Source organism: Pseudopipra pipra, chromosome W (genome assembly GCF_036250125.1).
Source record: "Pseudopipra pipra isolate bDixPip1 chromosome W, bDixPip1.hap1, whole genome shotgun sequence".
Taxonomy (NCBI): Eukaryota; Metazoa; Chordata; class Aves; order Passeriformes; family Pipridae; genus Pseudopipra; species Pseudopipra pipra.
In genome coordinates, this window is record NC_087580.1 from 7877027 (window position 1) to 7900623 (window position 23597).

Below are 23597 nucleotides of genomic sequence, written 5' to 3' on the forward strand. Positions count from 1 at the left end.
GAGAACAGGAGTGATGGCCAGCGTAGTTCTTCTCTCTGCACTGAGACCATCCCTTTGCCTCCCAGGACCCACGAGATTTCACTTGGAGAACATCAGAAATGTCAGGGATTTCAGCCATCCAAATTTACTTCTAAATGTGCCAAGTGAAACTGTAACAAAACTACAGCAAATCCCCTCAGCTCTGCTCTGCAGTTGGGCAAACTGTGAACAGCAGGGCTGGAAACGCTTTGATGTGTCACAGGCTTTGATGTGTCACAGGCACATTTAATCTCGGATCACCCCGTGTCCCGAGTTGCCTCTCACAGCAAGGAGGATTCCTCGGGAGCCTGTCACAGGGTCCCTGCTCTCAAAGCCCCCATCAGCCAGCAAAACCCAGAGCTCAGGGGAGGGGGATGCAGAGACGTCTTCCTAAAAAGAGAGACACATTTTGCCAATAGAGTCTGACCTGACTCAGTCCTGCCTTTTCCTCCTCAACAGAAAACCACACCCTGAGGCAGCCCCAGAGCAGGGGGCAGCACTGCAGGAGGGGTCTCAGCTGAGCGGAGCAGAGGGGCAGAACCCCCCTCCCCTGCTGCCCACGCTGTGGGATGAGCCCAGGACACGGGGGGTTGTGGGCTGTGAGCTCCCATTGCTGGCTCCCATCCTGCTTTTCATCCCCCACTATCCCACGGCCTTGGATGCAGGGCTGCTCTCCATCCCTTCAGCCCCGAGCCTGGCCCTTGAGATCTGGGGGCATTTGACACCTGCTGGCTCCTTTGATCCCCTTTCCCATCCCTCCCAGAGCACAGGGAGGTCCAGGTGCTCCAGGGGCTGCCCCGTGTGACCCCTGCCTGTCCCAGCCCCCAGCAGGGACATTCCACGATGCCCCAACCTGCACTGCTCAGGATGCACATGGAGGGGGTGAAGGGGATCTCGTGTGCACAGACCTCCAGGAGCCCCCTGAGACTCTCTGCTCATGGCAGGGGAGCGGCCAGAGAGGCACCGGGTGTGCAGGGGGTGGAGAAGGAGGGGACATGGACATGGGAATGCAGGCACGGAGATGGGAACACAGCCATGGAGATGGGAACACACATGGAGATGGGAACACACCCATGGAGATGGGAACACACCCATGGAGATGGGAACACACACATGGAGATGGGAACACACACATGGAGATGGGAACACACACATGGAGATGGGAACACACACATGGAGATGGGAACACACGGGTGGAGATGGGAACACACACATGGAGATGGGAACACACGGGTGGAGATGGGAACACACACACAGAGATGGGAACACACACATGGAGATGGGAACACACAGGTGGAGATGGGAACACACACATGGAGTTGGGAACACACACATGGAGATGGGAACACACACACAAGATCAAGCAGAGTAGCTTTGCTGAAGGGATTTATTGATCATTCAGGGGAAGTGCCCCTGGGCTCTGAGGGAAAGCAGGGGGTTCTTCCAGGGATGATCATCTCCTCATTCCGCTGGAGGGGGACAGGGCACGGGTGTCACCACCAGTCCTGAAAGACAGAGCCCCAAATGTCACCCCCAAAGTCCACTGCAACATGAGAGGGGCCTTGTCCTGACCCCTCTCCCTGCAGGCACTGCTCACCTCAGACATCCAGGGATGCAGCCACGCCTTTCTCACCAACAGGACCCACCACCTTCTCAACCACAGGGGGCTGGGGACAAAGACAGGCTCAGAGACACCCTGGGTGCAGTGGGATGTATTGGGAGCCTGGGGGGAGAAATGGGATCCTTGGGGAAGGTGCACTGGGGTATACTGGGGCAGACTGGGATGGCCAGAAGTGTCATGGCCATGTGAGGGGAGGACCCGACTCAGGCAGAACTCCTGGTACCCACCTGAGCCGTCTCCAGGATCCCAACGTCCACTAAATGCAGCTGGAGAGAGACCAGGAGCCCTGGCTGGTCACTGGAATGTCCCCGGTGCCAGGTGAGGGATGGGGGGACCAAAGTGTCCCCCAGTTCCCAGACTGGATGCCCTCCAGTCCCCCCGGCCCACTCACCTCCCGCAGATCATTTTGGGTTCCTGCCAAGAGTGCCTGGGCAAGGAGAGCAAAGGTTTAAGCAGGATTGGCCCCTGTGGGGCTGGGGGAGGGACACGGGTGTCCCCAGCCCCCCCAGCCCAGGGCTGCCCCCGTCTGAGGGGGAAAATCCCTTCTGCTCCCCCTGCTCCCACTGCACCCAGTTTCACCTCCAACCCCTGTGCCTGCAGGGCCCAGGGTGGGGATGGAGACAAGGAGAGCCAGGGGAATTCAGGGCCTGCAGGGAGGGGGGGGGGAGGTTGGGGGGGACCCAAAGATGCTGAACTGGGGGGAACTGGGGAGCCCACGGGACTGGGATTGGGGTGTTGAAGGGGCCCTGTGTGGGATGCAGGGGAGGGGAAAGGAATTCAAGTGTAGGGACATGGGGACTGCAAGGGAGAGGCTTGGTGGGGACAGGAGGAGGAGGATGGAGGAGGACAAAAACGAGGGCACTGGGAGATGGTTGGGAGTGGAGAGGGAGGCAAGGAATGGTCTTGGGAGGTACCAGGGCAGTGGCCTGGGTGAAAGGCAAAGGTCTGTGGGGAAGGATGGAAAGAAAAGCTTTGGGAATGATCAATGGGAGGATATTTGGGGACCCTGGGTAGGACACAGAGCAGATGCTGGGGAGGAGATGCCTGAGGGGACCAAAAAGGATGGGATGGGATGGGAGGCCCAAGGGGTGGGATTTGGGAGCACCATTAAAAGAAACAGGTGGGGGCCCTCCCAGCAATTGACAGTGGACCTCCCTTGTCAGGGATTGCTGAATGGCTTCCTGCTGTTGCATCTTTCATTTCTTATCCAAAATCACCCAAATAGTTTTCAAACAGTGCCTGCCAATGGAGCTTGAAGGCACTCATTCCATCAAAGCCATACCTGTAATTCAGAGGCATAAATAGAGAATGTAGATTTGTCTCTTAAGGTGCTCTCTCATTTCTACTAGAGGTCAATTAGCATCATGTAAAACATGATCATTAAAATTAAAAACTCTTACCCTTCTATTTCCCTTTGAAAAATAATTGTGTTGTTAAAACACTCCCTTCTGTTTGATTGTTTAAAATCAAAATGAATCTGTGTACTAGTGGACACAGACAGGGCTCCCTCACAGAGAAGCCCATGAAGTATGGGCTGGATGAGCAGACAGCAGGCTGGTTGAAATCTGCTGGCCGGGGTGGTGATCAGGAGTGCAACATCCAGCTGGAGGCCAGTGATCAGCAATTCCTGGTGAACATCTTCATTGGTGATCTGGATGATGGGATATAGTGCTCAAGTTTAATGGAGCTGATGAGTTTACATTCCGACTGCAAGGAACATGTTTTCACATCTGAAGCAGGGGATGGGAAACCAGAGACTCACTGTGAACACCCAATGATTTCCAGAGCCTTTCCAGAGCATTTCATTCAAATCCGGGAATTTTGGATTAAAAAATCACGGTGCTCCTCCATTACTCTGGAAAGGGACCCTGGTCTGTCAGGAGTGAGGACATTGCTGAATCTGAAAGCTGGAGAAGACAACAAGAAATGTGTGACCCTCCAGAGGATGAAAGCCCTGGATGAAGTTGTCAAGAAGTTCAGACCCAATGCCTTTCGAGTTTTACGGTTGTGTCTAAACATTTCTTGTAGTTTTTCCCTTGTTTGTCCCCTGAAATTGTTTGATGAAAAATCCCCTTGATGTCTGTATCCTTAGACCCCGCTCCCCGATAGGCCAAAGTTTGCTGCATTGCAGTATTTCCTTTTTTGGCCACCCTTTCCCTAAAATGGATAAACCCTACCCCTTTTTCCCTTATCCAGTTACACTTTGCATGCTGGGGTCCCATCTGGGGTGCCAGGAAGAGCTGTGCTTTGGGACCAATTACCTCTGAAGCTGCTCGTATGCCTTCATAGGCTGCTAAGATTTCCTTCTCCTCAGGGGTGGAATTGGCCTCAGAACCTCTGTAGCTTCGGCTCCAGAAACCCAGTGGTCGCCCTCACGTCTCACCAGGCACCTTTGGCCAGAGGCTCCAGGAGGGACCTTTATCTCCAGCTGCAGAGTAGAGCACATTCTTTACCTCTGGTCCTGTCCTGACTGCTCCAACAGCCACGGCATGTGCAATCTCTTGCTTGATCTGCCTGAAAGCTTGTTGTTGTTCAGGACCCCACTGGAAATTTTTCTTTTTACGGGTCACAAAGTAAAGAGGGCTCACCATCTGGCTGTACTCTGGGATGTGCATCCTCCAGAAGCCAATGGCTCCCAGAAAAGCTTGGGTTTCTTTCTTGTTTGTGGGTGGAGCCATTGCTACAATCTTGTTGATGACATCTGTTGGTATCTGGTGTCGTCCATTTGCCATTTCAGCCCTAGGAACTGGATCTCTTGGGCAGGGCCCTTGACCTTACTCTTCTTGATGGCAAAACAGGCCTCAAGGAGAATCTGGATGATCTTCTGTCCTTTCTCGAAAACTTCTTCTGCTGTGTCCCCCACACAATGATGTCATGGATGTACTGGATGGATGGATGGGGGTCACAGCATCTCGGTTCCTCCGATACTGTTGCCTGTGTACAGTTGTCGTGGCCGTTGGCACTTCTTGTCCCCAAAGCTCCAGCGATTCCTTTCGTACAACAAGGGGACCAATGCAGCACCACCTCTCCAATTTTAAGTAGCATTTTCGCTGCCTTCACCACTAGGATCATTGTCACTGAACAATGCAGGGATGGGTTAGAGCTGATCTTGGAGTCTTTGCTACCAAACCTTGAAGGCCACCATCAAGGAAACTGGCTACTAGGCCGTGGATGTCGAAATTAAGGAAAGGAAGCAATTTGTTCCATCCATCTGAACGGTCCCTTACACGATGTCCTGGGACAGGCACAAAACCAGCAAGAATCAGGAAAAAATTAGTAAAAAGGCCATTGTTATTATTTTTCTTTCTCCTTGTTCCTAAACAAAGCTATGTTTAGATAAACAAAATCCTCCTTGGCAGCTCTCCCAGGAGTGTCCCAAAACAATGGGGGATGTTGACAAACAAACCTACTCTTGGCAGCTTTCCCAGACAATGTTCCCACAACAAAACCAAAGGAACCAAAACAATCCCACTTCTGACACCAAAACCATCTGTAGCCGGTTGGAATTGGCTTCCTGCCAAACCCCACAGACTACAGAAGATTACTACGTGTAAATTTAGGGTAGAACTTAGGTGGGAGGTTCCTGTGCCACAGAGCTCTTTCCCACAGTTTCTCTTGGAAAAGAATGGAGTTCCACAGCTCATTGCTTCCATTTCAATCTTTTTGGCCTTTGACCACTCTGGAAAATCTGTACCAACCTGATGAGCAGAAGTCTTGGGCTTTACCACAGGTGTCTGGGTGGTGTTCTGAGAGCCAGACTTCTGCTCAGTCCCAAACTGATGCCAACATGTCCCAGGCCAGGTGAATCCAGAAGTGGACTTGCAGCCAGAACTCCGCTGACAGCGCTGCTTGGGACTGCAGATCTGCTTCTGTGGCGCTCCAAAAAGAGCTTGGTGTTGGCCACTGCAAGTCTCTCAGTAGCTCTGAAACATTCACAAGCACACACAGAGTCATCTCTGGCAGGAAGGCTTTTGCAAAGTTCCCCTCCACAGCCTTGGCTACTACTCGACTTCTAAAAGCCAAGGGCATGAAGAGCGTCCAAAACCAGCACATCCTTTGATCTGAGCTTGTTCACAGGGCCTGTTTCTAAGAAATCACACCGAGTGCAACGAGCAGCAGGTGTCACCTCCAGAAGAACTCTGGCCTACCCTGGCCTTCTCAAGGAAAGCTCAACCCTCAGACCCGCTGCCAAAACAGAAGCCAAGAAAGAGCCGCCTTATTTTGGATTCACAGAATCCAACTCTCTTCTCCCAGAGGCCTCTCCTTATTCAAACAGGAAAGGGCACAAGATTCATCTTCTCTGTCACCCACGGCATGAGGAGAGGAGAGACTGGCAAAAAGACTGCCTGCTAAAACAACCTCAACTTGAAAAGACACCAACAATGCCAGAGTGGTGCTGCTGTGGGGTTACTGCTGGAACTCTAAAGAGAAAGGAAGACAGGTCTGAGGAAGGGAAGGCTCTGAAGGAACTTTCCCCACAAAGATGCCACGTTCTGCTTTCACACCTGACGCTGGCCAGATGCAGAAAAGGGATTTCCAAGGAAAATGCAGGAGGAAAAAGGAGTCTGTTCTTACCAGTCCAAAAAAGCAGGGACTTACCTTTCCAGTTTCTTGGCAAGGCTTTTTCTGGTTTTGGCTTCCACCAGATAGAGCTCTTTGTACTTGTCCACTTCTGCCTGGGTGGATTCTTTCTGAAAAGGTCTTTCTGGTTGGTTGCTTTTTGTCCTTCCCAGTGCACGTTCCAGATCTCTAATTCTGTCTTCTAATTGTTTTTTCAGTGAGTCCACATGACTGGCTCTGATTTCTTCTAAGGTGTCCTGGTGGGCTGCCTGTGCCTGAAGGAGACAGTGCACCTTCAACCACCACAAGAAAAAGAGAGCTCTGCCCAGCACAAAATTGCACACACCCAGTTCCAAGGGCCCAGCCTTACTCAGAGAGGCGGCTCTGCCTCCTCACTCCCAGCAGCAATCAAGGCAGAACCCAGGAGCTACCAGGGCAAACAATTCTTTGCATTGGGAAAGAAGCCCAAATGAGCACTCTGCTTCAAAGCTCCTAATGAAGAGACACTGGGTCTGTAGGGCAGGGCATGTCCAAAAGGATTCTTCAAAGACAAGAAGAGCATCCCCCACCTCTACCCCCTCACCCACACCCCTGTAATTTCAGTGACTCCTTTTCTGAGCACTTTCACCCCCTACAAGGACAAAGCAGCACCTGTAGGTCTGGCCATGACAGCTGCAAGTTGCCAAACCCATTCAAGGATGAGCAGTGAGAAGCAGAGCAGCGCACAGAGATCCCCCCAAGCACTGCAAAGTGGGAATCTGCCTTGGGCAGCCTTTGGATTCAGGGACCTGCCGCCACATTCCACACCCATGACAGCACTCCTGCCCAACCAGATTGCCTTCTGCCACTGCCTTCAGCAAAGACAGAAGCTAACCCACAGAATACAGGAGCAAAAGAAAAAGACCAAACACCATGGTCACAAGAGAAGTTTACGTAGTGCCTGTGGACACTGGGGAGAAATTCACTTACTTGCAAAAACTCATTGACTTCCTGGAGTTTTTGTCTTATTTCCTGGTCTGCTTGTTCTTCCACCTCTCTTTTGCACTGTTCGAGTTGGCTGCGATCCACCACGTTGGTCTCCAAATGATGGTGGAGTTTTGCCAGCTCTTCTTGCAGCTGGCATTTGTCCATGGCCAGGTTCTCGCACTCCCCACGCAGGGCAGACAGCTCTTCTTGCAAAGCCTGATTTTTGGCCTCCAGCTGCGTGCACTGTTCACGTTCCCTGTCCAACTGCTGGGAAAGTTCAGCAACCTGCAGACAGAAAGAACAAAAAAGGAACTCAGCGTGGTGTAAAGGCAGTGAATTCTGGGAAAACCCCAAAAGGGGGTGCCCAGGGAGACTTTATTCATCATCTGCTGGCTCAGGACTAGACACAAAGTGCAACCAGGCTTTGCTTTTCCAGCAAGAACAGCTTTCCCATCATTTGTCATGGGATTCCTCAGCTTCCCATCCTTTTGGAGTTCCTCATGCAAAAATGCTCCACGATCCTGGACTCCAAAGGAATGACTGCAAAGGCAGGAAGCCATTCTACAGGGATGCCTTCAAACCCAAGTGTGGCTCTGACAGACGCCGCTTCAGCAACGGATCCGAGTGACGAGTGGAGAAGGGATCAGAGGTTCTGTGCCACTGCTGCACAGGCACAGCAGCCTCAACAGCACTGCTGGGAACAGTCCTTCTGGCTCCCCGCCACAGGATGGGCTGAAACAGCTCCCCGTGAGCAAGAAGGGACAGATTTTCCCCTGGGAGGCCCCTGTCCTCCTTGGGCCCTGGGCAGCAACAACACTGTGGAGAAAAGCCAAACCTCAAGTGCCTCCTGCTCAGCTCGTGCCTGAGACAGGGCTCAGGGGCTGATGGTGCCCTGCCAGTGACAGCGCTGTTCCTCCCCTCTCTGCCAGGGCAGCAATTCATCTGGCACACCCAGAGGACGCTGTCACAGCCTCCCTCCAGCTGCAGCCAGGCCTGAGCTGGGCCCCACTGCTCTCAGCCCATGCACGTGATGTCCTGCCAGGACGGCAGACCTGCCCATCCCTCAGGCCCAGCCGGGGGATCTGCACTCTTGGCTGACCCCGCTCACTCTCAGGGGACCTGTTCTGCTCTTCTTGCTCAGGGCCTGTGGGACGGCTCCCTGGCCCCTCAGCTCACGCACCCTGCCAGGCTGGCTGCCACTCCTGGCTTGCCCCTCCTCTGCAGGACAGCCTGGCCTCCATCAGCCCTTACACCTACTGCTTTGCCCTCAACATTTCCATCTTTCCCCAGAAGGAGAACTACCTCTGGATTAGTTCGAGTCATCTCCCACTGGAACAGCAGGAGGAGCATTAAGAAAAGCCCATCACATCCAAAATGCAGCCAAGGGAAAAAAAATCATCCACATGACAAGAAATAGAGGGAAAGCATCTCCCAGCTTTCAAAAGAAGGAACACCACAACCAAAGAGCCCCACCCAGAGCACAGCTCACCTCTCTTTGGAATCCATCAACTTCCTTGACCTTTTCAGAATATCTCCTCTTCATTTCTTCCAGCTGGGACTGACTTCCTTTCTCTTCATTAACCCGGAGTTTCCTACTCTCTATCCTCAGAAGCTTTTCCAGCCTGCACAGCAAATTAGTCAAGAAAACCATGAAACACAGGAAGAACCAGCCTTTCCCCCACGGTCTCACAGAAACAGCACAGACAGCATCCAAGCCTAGAATGGCTTGGCTTGGCAGGGACCTTAAAGATCATCCAGTTCCAAGCCTCCTGCTGTGGGCAGGGACACCTTCCACCAGACCAGCTTGTTCACAACCCCATCCAACCTGGCCTTGAACACTTCCAGCCATGGGGCATCCACAGCTCCTCTGGGCAACCGGTTGCAGTTCCTCACCACCCTCACAGCAACCAATTTCTTCTGAGGATCAAATCTAAACCTACTCTCTTTCCGTTTGAAGCCATTCCCCCTTGTCCTCTCACTACCTGCTCTTCTAAATGCACTCTCTTCATCCTTCTTGTGGGCTCCCTTCTCACCCCAAAATGCCACAATTAGGTCACCCCAAAGCCTTCTCTTTTCCAGGCTGAAGGGTTGCAATTGTCCCAGCCTTTCCTCCTAGCAGAGGTGCTCCATCTTTCCAAGCACCTTGGTGGCCTCCTCTGGGCTCAGTCCAACAGCTGGAGGTCCTTGCTGTGCTGAGGAGCCCAGAGCTGGATGCAGCCCTCCAGCTGGGCTCTCCCAAGGGCAGAGCAGAGAGGCAGAATGCCCTCCCTCCACCCGCTGGCCACGCTGCCTTGGACGCAGCCCAGGACACAATTGGCTCTCTGGGCTGCGAGCGCACATCGCCGGCTCATGTCCGGCCTCTCCTCCAGCCCAAGGGCTTCTCGGCAGGGCTGCTCTGCCCCTCTTCATCCCCCAGCCTGCACTGATACAGGGGCTGCCCTGAGCCACGGCCAGCAGCTTGCACTGGCTCTTGGTAAACCATCAGCAGATTGCCATGGGCCCACTTCTCCAGCTGGTCCAGGGCCCTCTGGATGGCATCAGCTGTGTCAACCACACCCCTCAGCTTGGTGGCAGCTGCAAATTTGCTGAGGGTGCACTCCAGCCCTTCCTCTGGATCATTAGTGAAGACATTCAAGAACACTGGGCCCAGTCCAGACCCCTGAGGGACACCACTCGGCACTGATGGCCCTCAGCACTCTGAGCCATTGATCACCACCTCTGCATGGCACTGTTCACCCAATTTCTTATCCATCTAACAGTCCACACATCCAGTCTGTCTCTCTCCACTTTGGAGAGAAGGATGTTGTGGAGGACTGTGTCAAAGGCTTTCCAGAATGACAGGGAGATGACATGGGTAGCCCTTGTCCACTGAGGCAGTCACTCCATCTTAGAAGGTCACCAGGTCGGTCAAGCAGGACTTGCCCTTGGGGAAGCTGTGCTGGTGCTTCCAATCACCTCCCTGTCATCCACGTGCCTTGACAGAGCTTCTAGAAGGATCTTTTCCATCACCTCCCCAGGCACAGAGGGCAGGCTGACAGGTTGGCAGTTCCCAGGGCCCTCCTTTCTACCCCATTCAAAGATGGGCACAGTGGGGTTCCCTTTTTCCCCTCACCTGGGACTTCCCCTGACTGCCACGACTTTTCAAATATCAAGGAGAGTGTCTTGGCAACTCCATCAGACCCTGGTGGCCAATGGAGGGCAATAATGCTGGCCAGATGGAGAAGATGGATTCCCAAGGAAAATGCAGGAAGAAAAAGGAGTCTCTCATTTCCACTCCAAACAAGCAAGGACTTACCTTTCCAGTTTCTTGGCAAGGCATCTTCTGGTTTTCACTTCCTCCACATACAGCTCTTTGTACATTTCCATCCCTCCCTGTGTTGCTTCTTTACGAGAAGCACTCTCTTGTTGGGTGTTTTTGATTCTGTCCAATTCACTTTCAAGATTTCTAATCCTTTCTTCCAACTGTATTCTCATGGATTCACAATGACTGTCTTCAATTTGTCCTAGTGGGGCCTGGTGGGCTGCCTGTGCCTGAAGGAGACAGTGCACCTTCAACCACCACAAGAAAAAGAGAGCTCTGCCCAGCACAAAATTGCACACACCCACTTCCAAGGGCCCAGCCTTACTCAGAGAGGCGGCTCTGCCTCCTCACTCCCAGCAGCAATCAAGGCAGAACCCAGGAGCTACCAGGGCAAACAATTCTTTGCAGTGGGAAAGAAGCCCAAATGAGCACTCTGCTTCAAAGCTCCTAATGAAGAGCCTGTGGACACTGGGGAGAAATTCACTTACTTGCAAAACGAGGCTGACCTCTTGTAGCTTTGCACTTCTTTCCTGGTCAGCTCCTTCTGCCACCTCTCCTGTACACTGTTCTCTTTGGCTGCCATCCAGCACCAAAGCCTCCAAATGGTGGTGGAGTTTTGTCACCTCTTCTTGCAGCTGACATTTGCTCTTCTCCAGTTGTTCACACTTCCCAAGCAGAGTGGACAGCTCTTCTTGCAAAGCCTGGTTTAGGGCCTCGAGCTGCATGCCTGTTCCAGGCTCCATGTCCAGCTGCTGGGAAAGTTCACCACCCTGTGCACAGAAAAAAAAAAGAAAAGGAAACTCAGCGTGATCTAAAGGCAGTGAATTCTGGGAAAACCTCTCAAGGGGGTGGCCATGGCAACTGTATTTATCATCTACTGGAAAGGAGCCTAGGAAACACTTGAAAGATTCCCCCACAGAAAGAAGAAACTTTTGACCTACTTAAGAATTTGGGAGACACTTCTGGCAACAATACTTCTGGGTCCCTTGGAGCTCATGATGAAACTCCTCATTTAGAATCTAAGAATTCCTCCAGTGTCCAGCACACCAAATAATCTCAGGGCTTTTGTAGCAGCTGGGGAAAGGACCAGGCTGCTTTCTGAGCAGCCTCTGCTGAGGAGAAGGCAGAAACTGAGCTCCCCAGGCCCTCCAGGAAAACTTCATCTGACAATTGCCCCACAGAAATAGGCAACTAGGCTCAAGAGTCACAGAAAGGGAAATTTAGGACCAGCTTACTGAGGCAGAGGCTTGCAGGGCTCTCGGAAGGGCTTCAACGCTCTCGCTTGGCTGCTGGACAGTGCCTTCCAATCTGCTGTTCTCACTTGCAAAGCTTAAGAAGAAATACAGCTCTTATTACCAGAAAGTCCAATGCCAGACAAACTGTGCTAAGGAACAGAAGCCACAGCAGAAGTGTCCTTCAAAATCCCACTGACTGTCCCCCTGTTTCCACCCAATCCCCAAAGCCACAGACCCCTCGCTTCACTGGGTTACTCTCTTACTCTTGCGCGTCTTCTTCCAGGAGGTCCTGCAGTTTCTGGGAGGAAGTTATTGCCTCTCTTGTCTTGGTATCCAAGGCAGTCTTCAAGTCAGGAACACAATGCTCAGACTGAAGATGCTTTTCTTCCTCCTCCTGCAGCTGTAAAATCACGGGAAGAATCCACAGTTGTCAGGGGAGCTTTTCCAGAGAGGAGCCAGCTGCTGCTGAAGAACTCAGGTGCTGCATGTCTGTGTGCATCCCCTCTGCCCAAAGAACTGCAATCCATTCAAGTCCCTTCAAAGCTTCACTTCTACTCCCCAATGAACACAATGAACACTGGTTTGTCCGTTTTCAGGATGGATAGGAAGCAACAGGCACCCCCAGGTTTCTCCCTGTGGGGACAGGCTTTCCATACCTCCGCATCAGCCCTGTCCAGCTCCTCCTGCAAGCGCAGATTATCTTCCTCCAGGTGAGCCCCATGGCTTCCAGGAACCACAAGAGCACTCCTAAAGCATGCAAAATTTCATCGGAAACATGTCTGACCCTGCACCATTTTTCCCCTGCTTGCTCCCAAAACAGCTCTTCCCCCCTTTCCTACAAGCTCCAGGAAAGCAAAGCCAAGTCCATGGAAGCACTGGAGAATTTCTCTTCCAAGGGGCCTCCCTAAAGCAGCCTCAACTACCAGCTCAGGCCGTGCTGTTCAGGGCTCCTTGCACTGCTCTTCAAAGTCCCCCCGATGCGGCTGCACAAACTCCCAGGGCAAGCCCTTCGACCCCCTGACCATCTCCATGGCAGGAAGTTTTCTCCTTCTGTGCTCGGAGCCCCTCGTGTCCCCTGGGACAGTGTTGCTTCTCTTTCCCCCAACGCTTCCCTTCAGAGCACTGAACGCCCCAACTCTGCCGTGCCTCAAACCCCCCTGGCCTGCAGAGCAGCCCCGCTGCTGAGCTACTGGCAAGTTTCCCCGGGGCTCTGGCTCTGGGTGTGGGGAGGGCACCACAGACAAGGCTTTCTTGCAGACCTCAGCGGGCAAAGGACGAGAGCCCCTGAGGTACGAGAGCAGCCAAGGGCAGACCTGCATTCACCAGTCCCACGGGGAACTGCTTCCACGGGGCTGCTCCTTCTTTTTCCCAGCTCATTGCCACGCCCCTCGTCTGGGTCCCACTTGCAGACTACCCAGAACACCCGGGGGCTGTTTTGACAAAGCCCTCACCTTTCCCCCTGGGCTTGAGCAGGCCTGTCAGCTGCTTTGTTCACAAGGCACTCCAGAATCTCCTCGTGCTGTTGCAAGGCTGCAAGTTTCAAGGGGGTAAATCCCCACTAAAAGGAGAAAGAATCCCCATTAGAAAGACACAGACAAGCTCTGCAGCTGTTGGAAAGAGCAGCTTTAGCCACGTGCCAAGGTTACCTGGTTCTGAGCATCACTCTTGGCATGATGCTCCAGTAACAGCCCTGCTACAGCTGTGTTTTTAGAGAGCACAGCCAGGTGAAGGGCAGTGTTGCCGTCAGCGTCTGCCAGATTGGGGTCAGCACCGTGTTCCAGCAGAACAGCAACACATTCTTCCTGCTCCTGCTGGACTGCCTGGCAACAACACACCAAAAGGGAAAGGCTTCCAACTTTTCCATCCCCCTCTGTCACAACGCCCTCAGCTCCTGAGTGCTGCCATAGAAGACCATCTTCAAAGATCAGCTAACAGAGGCTGTGCTGTGCCCATTGCAATAGGTGTGTTTCTATGGCCCTGCCCTGCAAGGAATCCTGCCAGACACCTCCCCTTTAACACCCCAGCACTGAGCCCCACCTCCAAGCTCAGAAGGCATTCCACACACCTTCATCAGGGCTGTTCTCTTGAAGCTGTCAGCGAGGTTGGGCTGGCTGTTCTTTCTTAGCAGATATCTGAGGACATCTGCATGGCCATTGGCTGAAGCCAGATGCAGAGGTGTCCTAAAAATTAAACAGACACTCTTAACCCAGACAGACAAAGGACGAACCCAAGCTGTGTCTCTACCCAGCACCCTGGGGACCCTGCCCGGACTCTGCTACTCCTGCTGCTGCTGCTGCTGCAACCCTGCCCTGATGAGCCAGAGGGCAGAACAGGTGAGGGCTGAGCAGCTGCAGAACAGCCCTGCAGAGAGAGCACGGCCAAGGGGCAGGTGGGCAACACGCGTTTGCAACAGCGCTGGAGCCCGGCCGGCAGCTCCAAGCAGTGAAAAGCTCAAGAGTTCCCTGTCCCAGCTGACAGGGCAAATGTCACTTTTCAAGCCTTGTCCCTAAGAGAGGGCTGCCGAGGACTACTGCAGCTTGGCTCAGGAGCAGCCAAGGTGTGCCATCAGCGTGGCCCAGAACTCACCGCATCTCCTGGTCTGGCCTGTCGATGCCGACTACCTTGACGTACCAGCGCCAGCGCCTCAGCCAGCCCAGGTCACCGCGGGCGGCCGCGCGGTGCAGCCTGCCCAGCCCCTGCTCCCGGAGCTGGGAGGCGCTGCTGGAGCTGGTGGCAGCCCAGGGCTGCCCACTGGGGCTGCTGGAGGGCGACTGCCGTCGCTTCTTGCTCAGAAGCCACGGCATGGCCCTGCTTGGAGCTCCCAGCAGCAGGAAGGGCAAGAAGGCCCCGGCGGGCTGCCGGGAGCCAAGTGGGGATGAGGAATGGGACGGGGCGAGGTTTAGGGGGAGGGTGACAAAGGGGACGAGAATAAGGACGGGCAGAGGGTATGAAGCACAAGGCAGACGAGGTCGCCCTGCGCAGTGGTCGTGGCCTGCAGCTGCCAAGACGGCGATGCAGGCGTGCAATGCTCCCCGAGCGGGATGTGCTGCTGCTCCCCGAGAGGCTACAGCAGCTCTGGGCGCCGGCTGCGGGCACCAACAAAGCCGTGCCCGACTGGCGCCTGTGGCGTCACAATGGCTGGTGGAAGGCTCAGCACGTCAGCGTGGGGTGTGACAGAGGCCACGGGGCAGGGTGGGGCCGGGCGGGACAGGGCAGGGCGGGGCAGGTGTGAGGGCGGCCCTGCTGGGCCTTGTGGGAAGGAGGCGGCCTGGGCCTTGTGAGGGCGGCCGGCGGGAGTGGGCACTGCCCCGCCTCAGGGCGCCCCGGGGCAGGGCCCGGGACGCTCCCACCGGGCCGCAGGCTGCGGTAGGCGCTGGAGCAGCTCCCGCATCACCCGCTCTGGCTTTTTGCTTCAGCCTGGAGCCGGGCTGCCTCTGGACACACTGCCATCAAATGAGGCTCAGGACGAAGCGGGGCCACCACAGCTCTCAAGAAATGCCCACCCAGCGCTCCAAGCCCGCCATGCCAGAGTTCCAGGACAATTCCCCAACTCCTTTGTCTTGTCCCTCTTGAAGAGCAGACACCTCACCCCCCTTCCCCTCACAACTGCTCTCTCCTGCTGCTTTGCCAGATGCCAACAGTGAATTTCTGCTCTGCTGCTCCACCAGCCAACAGGCAGCACACAGCAGGGCAGGAAGAAACTTTCAAACACATCTTGTCCCACTTGGTCCCAATGACAACACCAAGTGAAGGCCCACAAGTTCTGCACCAGCTTTCTCAGGGGAGGGACACTACAATGGACCACAAACAGGCTGAAGAAATTTCCCTTTTTCTTTGCGGATGTATCAGGGTTGTGTTAGATGTTGATACTTTTGGTCTGTCTTTGGCCCAGCCACCTGGGACAGTCTCTCCTTTTCCTGCCAAGTTAGGAGAAAACAAGCACTGAGAAACGGGAACTTGGTCCTTGAAGGAGGAGTTTTGTACAAACTGCAATTAATTGGTGTCTTATTATTGGCTGATGGCCTTCCAAGGGCATTTGAAGAAGAAAGTGAAGAGGAGGGGGATGAAGTATGGCCCCAGACTCCCTGAAGTACAGCACGCAAGCGTGGGGGGAATTCCAAAGGACACACGAATGCACAGAAGGGGCACCACTTCCAGAACGCTGGCAGGGACTGAAGGCCTCTGGCTGGGTGGTGCTGGCCACACCTGCCCAGGCAGACCTCACCAATTAATTGGGTAAAAAGCTGATGGCTCGTGCTCGGCAGACACAAGCTTCACCTGAAAGGACAACGTTGCCTGTTGCGGGGACGCTGCGACTTTGTGAGCCTGCCGACTGTCCCAGAGTGCAGCTTCTGCTCTGGGCAATTCTGGGCATTCTGGGGCGGTGAGATAACTTCAGAAACAACACCTGGGGGACTGGGGGAGTTGTACTGAGGGCTTATTTTTCTCCTCCTTCCTCTCTCTTGTTTTTTTTCGTTTTGTTGGCCATCTCTTGCTAATAAATATTGGTTTGGTTGAGTTTTCAACAGTGGATGGTTTCAGTTTCAGCATCCTTCCAAACTCTCCCTGATACAGCTGCTAAGAAATTATTTAAAAAACAAAACATAACAAAAAAGCCCCCCCCCCAACTAGAGGAGAACTGTTCCATATTCAGTAGTACCTGCACAGATAGGACCCCAGCTGGCAATAAAGTAGGATTCATTGGGTCCAAAAAAGAAATAGAAGGAAGTCAGGACATAACCTATAAGGTCTGAAGAAAGGAAACCCTCATCAATCATAGAATCCTAGAATAAATAAATTTTCTCCAGAAATGGGACTACCCAAAACTTTCTCAGTTAGAATAGAGCTTTGCTTAAAAGCTGGCAACCCAGAATAGCTCTGGGTATAATAAGAGACAGGGTGCTGAGAGTGTTCCAGCAGGTGAGGGAAACAAGGGGCAGCAAATGAAGTTAAGAAGTGACAGTCCCCAGCTCCGGGAAGTCTGAGATTTTTAACTGGACATCAGCTTCCCATTGTCACTGTTATGTGCTATCTATGCATCAATAGGAGGTTTTGTGAGGGTGGTTTCCAGAGGAAGATCCAAATGAGCTGACACTTAAGGGACCAAAGAGCCAAAGAGCCTCTGTTCCCTGCACAGTGGAGCTGCTGGTGCAGCCTCAGCAGCCCAAGCCAGAGGTGGAAGGAAACAGCTTGCAACTAAAGCTGCAGAAATGAACAACTTCCATGAGTTGCCACCAGAGCAACAGGACATTTGGGATGGCTTCATCCTGGAAAGGAGACCTTCCCTATTTCTGTGGGCAAAGAACATACATGACAGGAAAAAATAGCACTGTAGTTCCATTACAGTGTCAAACCACCAGATAATGGAAGCCACGAGCTTGTGCCGTGGTGCTTGTTCAGGGGGTGACAGATGATGTGACGGCAGCTGTGAGTGACATCTGGGTGGCTCTGACCCCCTCCTGCTCCCACTGTGCCCTGTCCAAGCTCCAGAGCCACCTGAAGGCCACAGGGAAGGGCCCTGGTGAGGCTGTGCTCCTCACCTTGGGCAAAGTGGCTGCAGCTCCGGCACGGCACTCTCGGCCCCCTGGTCTGGGCAGGGGTCTGCGGTCATGGGGAGGTCCCTCCCCTTTCCCAAAAGCTCCCTGTTGGACTGGGGGCTACAAAGTTGCTGTGCCTCCTTGCTCTGAGCCAGGGCCAGCCGGCTGCTCTGCCTTACCAGCCCAATCCCAGTTCCTGCAGGGTGGGAACCCGCTGGGAAAAACCTGCAGGGTCTCTGCCCCCCTCTGTCCTCCTCATTTGCCTCAAGGGCTCCTCTGGGTCCCCCTTAGGAAGACAGCTCTCCCCACACCCACCAGCTCATCCCTCATGGCCCAGCAGCCCCAGCCTTGCCAGGGGACAGCCCCAGCCTCCTGTGTCTCTCCCTACTCCTCTCAGTGCCTGTCTCTGCCTTCTCTGCAGCCCCCAGTGCATCCCCTTCGTGGCAATGCCGCTCCCGCCCTGCTCTGCCCAGTCGGGTGTGGAGGGGCCGGATCCTGTGCCCGTCTGCAGTGCTGAGTGTCGGCTCCTTGGCCGGGATCCCGGGGACAGGGGCTGGAGTGACCTTGGATGCCTCCCTGTGATCTCAGAGGGAACTTGGGGAGTGTCAGCCTGCTGCAAGGTCAGGCTTTGGAGATCCCCAACTGCTGTGAGTGAGCAGGAGGAGCGGGGGAAGCCTGGGAGGTTTCTGTGGGCAGGATGTGGCAGTGCTGGGGTGGAGGAGCTGCAGGGTCCCTTCCCCAGTGCTGGGGTGGAGGAGCTGCAGGGTCCCTTCCCCAGTGCTGGGGTGGAGGAGCTGCAGGGTCCCTTCCCCAGTGCTGCACACAGGAACTCCTGGGTCCCTTCCCATGACTTTGTTCCCTGGCTTTGCTTTAGGGTTAAAAGGGTGAGTATTGGAAGGGGAAGTACAGGGGTGCAGTGGAAGAGGCTGGAGGGGAACAGCCACTTAGGAGGAAAAGGTGCAATGGGGAGGAGGAGAGAAACAGGCAGGGGTTGGAATCCAGATTACCTCAGGGCACAGGCTGAGCCTGGATCCAGAGCTGGTCCTGGGCTAAGCCTGGAACTGCCCGGAAAGCTTGGCTTGGGGGAGGGTGCAAGGAACCTTCCTGGCTGCAGAGCCTCAAGTGCTCCCTTTTCTCTTCTCCTGGCACAGTTGTGAAACAATGGTCCAAAGGGGTCAATATGTCACCCAGGAGCAACACCCCTTCCCTGGCAGCCGGGAAGTGCAGCTCTGTGAAGACATTTACCCCCTCTTCCATTACGTGCTGGTCAATTGGCTGGGCTGCCAGGAGGAGAGGAGAGAGCTGCTGCTTCCCACGCCTTGGGCCACAGCTGGCATGGCCACGTCCGTGGGTCCATCTGTGCCTGGTGGCACGTGAGGAGAGGGGGGCTGGGAAGGGCCGTCTGGGTGACAAAGCACCCCAAGCCAGGAGCCTGCCAGCACCGTGCCCGAGGCTGGGGGCTCCCTGGAGGGACACAGCCCAGTCCTGGGCCCCTTCTGCAGGGAGGCCTGGGGGGCCAGCATGGGGAAATGCTGCTTTCTCTGCTCTCCAGGGAGCCCTTCTCCTGCAGGCCAGAAGGCAAAGGGAAACCCCTCCCAGCAGGGAGGACAGACCGACCTTCAGCCCTCCCAGTAGAGCCTCTCCTTTCCCTTTCCAGGACAAGCAGCACGTCCTCAGGGCTGGGACTGCCATGACACAGCTCCTTCTGCACGAGGAGCAGCACTGAGAGCAGCCCTGGGAGCAGCTCCTCTGGCTCCAAGACCAGGAGGGCCGAGACACCCCCGGATCGCTGTCAGGGGTGGGAGTGGAAGGCTCAGACAACGTTTATTACAGAAGCCCTGCTGGGGAGTCACAAGGGGCAGAAAGGACCCCCTTGCTTTCTAAAGTCCTTCTCAGAGAGGAGTCTCGGTGTGCCTGGATCCAATCTTAGCCTCGGATCATGTCAATGGTTTAAATCTGAGGAATTACAGAGGTGGGATTGAACCACTTCTGTCCTGCAGGTTTGAATGATGACAAAGTGAGACTATTTCTATAAAATGAATCATTTATTGATACAAATGATCAGACAAATCAACAGGTGAACAGAGAGAAGATCTTAATAAGAATTATTTACTACACAATATAAAGGCTAAGACTACTACTAGTACAGGGTAGGATAGGATAGTGCACTCTATTGAAGCAATTACTGAAGCAATTATATTCAAGGTAGCAGAAGGGAAATAATCATTAAGTAGAGATTGGATGTAACTCACCCATACCAATGCTTGTGGGGAGAACTCTTTCGCTCAACCTCAAGGAGTATCCTTGGGGGGCCCCCAGCCCAAGGGAGGAATCTCCACACATACACCCCAAGAAGGGCTATGTTTGAAGAACCTGACTGCAGAAAAGTGGACTGGACTTTTATAGTATAAAGTGATTGACTGCTAGTCACAAATTTACAGGCCAGCCACCAGCTTATCTGCCACACCCAACTTCAAAAAGCAGGATGTGTTTGGGGTTTGGTGAACCAGGCTGGTTTTAGCCTCATTCAACACCAAAACCCACCACCGTGGCACCACCAGAACTCACCACAGCCAGCTTGCATGAGAGCCTGCACTGTGGCCATTGTCTGATGGGCTTCTGGGCCTTCTCGGGGTAGGCCCCCCTGCCACAGCCCCCCCTTGACTACAGTCAGTCATCTTTACCTCATGAAGTGGTAGTGCAGGTACCTCTTGCCTCCATGCTATAAAAGTGTCCGCTGCAGATGTGAACCTTATGGCTGAGTATGGTGAGATACATCAATCTCCTAAGTTTTACTGCCTTACTTGAACTCCTGGACTTTAAAAGGGGCCTAGATCCCATTCCCATTACTTGGGATGGCACATGTGTGAGCAGTTGTTTCCTTTCCCCCAGGCTGCCACAGGGGGAATTTTTGCTGAGATGCAGGAAGGAGGAGGTTCCCCAGATCTGCCTCACCACCTGCCTGGAATGAGCTCTTTCCTCTTGCAGATTCCTCCCTTCTGGGCTCATCTCAAGTTCTCACCGTCTGCACAGGGGGGATTTTTTGTCCAGTGGCTTCTCTTACAGCAAGTTCCTTCTGTGGCTTTGACAGGGTTTGGAGAGAGGGAACTGCACTGAAGTCCTTACCCCACCCCATGGCTCAAACACTCTCTGCCAGGGACTTTTCCTCAGTTCACGGGTTTTCCATCAGGGTGATGTGCACGTAGACAAGACAGAGCAGAAAAGACACAAACAGCAGAAACAACAACAAGAGTAATCATACCACAGACATCAGCTATTCCAATCATGAAAAATGTAAATCCAATTGCAACCATCAACCCAACCCTCATCAGCCACTGCCCCCACCCCGCCAGTCCCAAGGATTAGAACATGGACATCAGCCAGGAACTGGGGCCAGTTCCTTGAAGCCAGTCCTTGGGTTGGAGTGATTGCAAAAGTTCTGAGGTTGGATCAGCCATTGCTTTCGTTTTGGCTCAGGTTTTTCCAGTTGATGCCGTTACATTGTGAATGGCAATACAACATTCAGGAAGATTTAACATTCCACACACCCCTTGTTCCTTTAACAGTAACATCTCTAACGCCAACCCATTTTGTAAAGCCAGTTTTGACACCTGCTGGACTCCCAAGTTCAGCTCTCTGAACACACACCTGGCCCAATTACTGAGGGCATGCACCTGCCCTGGGGTACTTTCCAAGGCCCACTGGTGGTGTGTTAGAACTAGAGAAGGTGTAAAAAATACCCAAAGATGAAAATCTATCCTTTGCCTGACTGTATAATAATCTGGGGCACGTGTGTCAGTGATCCAGTCTCAGCTCTGTTCAGGACAACTCAGTTCCTGCCCTGTCCTTCCTGCCCACGGGTCAGGAGAGACACGATTTGGGCAAAGGGATGGCAGCACTACCCCCCACCTCAGAGCAGAGTGATGAGTCAGGAACACCCCAAGTTGACCCAAGTGGGGCACCAGAGCTGCTTGTCTTGCAAGTCCAGGGGTCTATCAAGTACATCTGGGGCTTGAAATGAGTCCCAGAATTCCACAGCAAGTACTGATTTTTCAATCCCATCGAGGGGGATCCCCAACAAACACACCTCACGTATAAGACACGTGTTTTTCAGCCAAGACTCAAAGGGCATCTCCAGGTCTCCCAGTAAATTGGTTCCCTTTGCACACCAGAACAAGTGTGACTGGGTTTGTAAGGAGGTGTGTTCATACAGTTCAAAGGCTTTAAAACAGGGTTCTCTCTTGGCCACATCCACATCGAGTTGGAAGAATTTCTAGGCAACGTTCCTGCCCCACTGGGTAATTCTACACACCATGAAAAATTAACTTTTGGTGTACAAAGTCCTCATACAAAATATAAAAGAGTGTTCATATAAGCACATCTTTACATCAGGCCTATGCTCCATTCTCAGGGGACAGAGCACAGGGGAGAGCTCTGTCGTGATTTAGTCCTGACACAAAACAAAAAGCTGTGGTTTTACTGGTGGTGGGGTCATAAATGAAATTAATTCCCCTTCAAATTTAACTGTATTATCCCCAGTTGCTTTTCCTTTTTTCATTTTTTTAATTCTAGTGGGCAAATTCCCCTCATCACATTCCTTTACAATTGCTGCTACAGTAAATTGCACCCAAAGTTTAGAAGCATGTGGGGTGCACAGTGGACTAGAGTTACCATATTGATTAGCAAAAATGAAAGAAGAGATGCAAAGTAGAAAACCTGCTTAGGACACAGGGTAGGAAACCCAACAGTACATCAGACACGTTCAAGTGAGAATACAAGTGTTTCCAAAACTGGTTACAGGTCTTGGGAGCTGGTAAAAGACCTTCCTGTATTTTATCCATGTCCCCTCTGGAGTCCGTGGCCGTCCCTCCTTCTGGTTTAGGAAGGGGGACTCAACCATTTCCATGTAATGTTTTCTTTTGTTAAGATTATTTAGTTCACTCATTAACATCTCTGAAAAATTTAGCCAAATCATAATAAATCTAAATCCTTCTGAGGCAGAATGGGAAGGTTAATACATATTTATAGGATTCCAAATAGGCATAAATTCTTCTACCAACTCCCAGGCTAAATTTGATTGAGTTTTCTGAGACAAACTTATACATCCATAAGACAAAAGCTTTCCCCACCCCATTCTTTTTTGTAAAAAGACAAAATAAACTTAGCAAAAATCAAACTGGCACTACACAGAACGGTTTGCCTTTTATAATCCTCCTAATATTTTTAGTTCTCAACAAGTTGCTTGCCATGGAAACACAAACAAATCACAAACATTAATAAACTGACAGCACAAGCAATTATGGGGCAGTTAAAAGCTCCATCGGTTTCAGGCAGCTGGGTCTCACCTGTCAGCAGGTTCCTAGGAAAAGAAAGGGAAAATTTGGCCTAATACAGACCAATCCTGAAAAAGAAGAAAGAATGTCTTGTCTGGCAGGATGCTACTCAAGCAGCAAGTAACCAAAGTTCAAAGGGCCTAAGGGAAAAATGATTATCCCATCTTGGCTGGCTGTGAGCCTTCTCGGGGAAATCCGCTGGCAGCTGCCCTGCTTGCAACTCCTTCCTCTCATCTTCAGTGGGGGCAGTGCTGGCTTTCCTGGAGAAGAAAACAACACAAACTTCCCCTATTTTTCAGGGGGGTCCCCTCTGGTTGGCAGAGCAGCTGTTAAAGGCCAAGCATTGGTATTCAACTGTCTGTAATAAACTGCCCAGGGAGGAGAATTAGAAGGAAGGCTGAGACCACTCCTCCCCGCCTTGGCCAGGGCTCAGCACCAGGAACTGGTGCGGACCAGGGCAATCCGACTGTTTAATTAAAGCCAAGCATCGCCAAGGCCCACGGCGGGGGCTGACGCGCTGGGATTTCTGCCCATAGCTCTCAATGGCAAAGGGAAGAAATTCAGTGAAGTGCAGGTAAACGGCGGGAGTAACTATCACTCTCCTAAGGTGGGAGCAGAGTTACTGACTGGGCTCAGCCGCAGTGGTCGCACCTCCTCGTGGTCCCGCTGGATGCCCTTTACAGGTAACTAAGTCGGCCTCGGCCCCAGTTCGGAGGAGGGGTTAAAGCCTCTCTCTCCCTATCGTCTGGAGTCACTGCCCAGCGAGAGTAATCAAATGAAAGTGATACACATTTTTTGTTAATAACTTACAGAAGTTATTTACCCAGAACCTTGCCCACGGGCTCAAGTTGGGCACAGGTTGACAGATATTGAGGGGTACTGTTAACCTTGTCATCTCTCACTTGGATGGACAAACTACATAAATTGACAAAATGGGCTGGTTGATGAGGCTTATGCATGTACCAACAGCCACTCAAACTGATCCTAATGATTGGAAACCTTTTGTAGCCAAATCAGATGAAACAT

The 23597-nt window shown here is 52.9% G+C and overlaps 3 long non-coding RNA genes across 5 annotated transcripts; all 3 read right to left on the minus strand.

Annotated features, from left to right (window-relative positions):
* Positions 1-1451: 1451 nt before the first annotated feature.
* Positions 1452-4139, minus strand: LOC135405852 (uncharacterized). Of its 3 annotated transcripts, XR_010426036.1 has the most exons (7): positions 3901-4138; positions 3402-3546; positions 3040-3290; positions 2031-2921; positions 1867-1905; positions 1616-1685; positions 1452-1523 (listed from the first exon to the last, which is right to left on the minus strand). It is a non-coding gene; the product is annotated as an uncharacterized LOC135405852 (long non-coding RNA). The 3 variants fall into 3 exon arrangements; XR_010426037.1 differs by lacking the exon at positions 1867-1905 and having other exon boundaries at positions 1453-1523; XR_010426035.1 differs by lacking the exons at positions 1452-1523; positions 1616-1685; positions 1867-1905 and having other exon boundaries at positions 1948-2921; positions 3901-4139.
* Positions 4140-8747: 4608 nt separating this feature from the next.
* LOC135404383 (uncharacterized) lies at positions 8748-11333 on the minus strand. Its single transcript, XR_010425652.1, has 3 exons — positions 10955-11333; positions 10461-10696; positions 8748-8787 (listed from the first exon to the last, which is right to left on the minus strand). It is a non-coding gene; the product is annotated as an uncharacterized LOC135404383 (long non-coding RNA).
* Positions 11334-11701: 368 nt separating this feature from the next.
* LOC135405826 (uncharacterized) lies at positions 11702-12461 on the minus strand. The gene is made up of 3 exons (XR_010426029.1): positions 12358-12461; positions 11965-12101; positions 11702-11795 (listed from the first exon to the last, which is right to left on the minus strand). It is a non-coding gene; the product is annotated as an uncharacterized LOC135405826 (long non-coding RNA).
* Positions 12462-23597: the final 11136 nt, after the last annotated feature.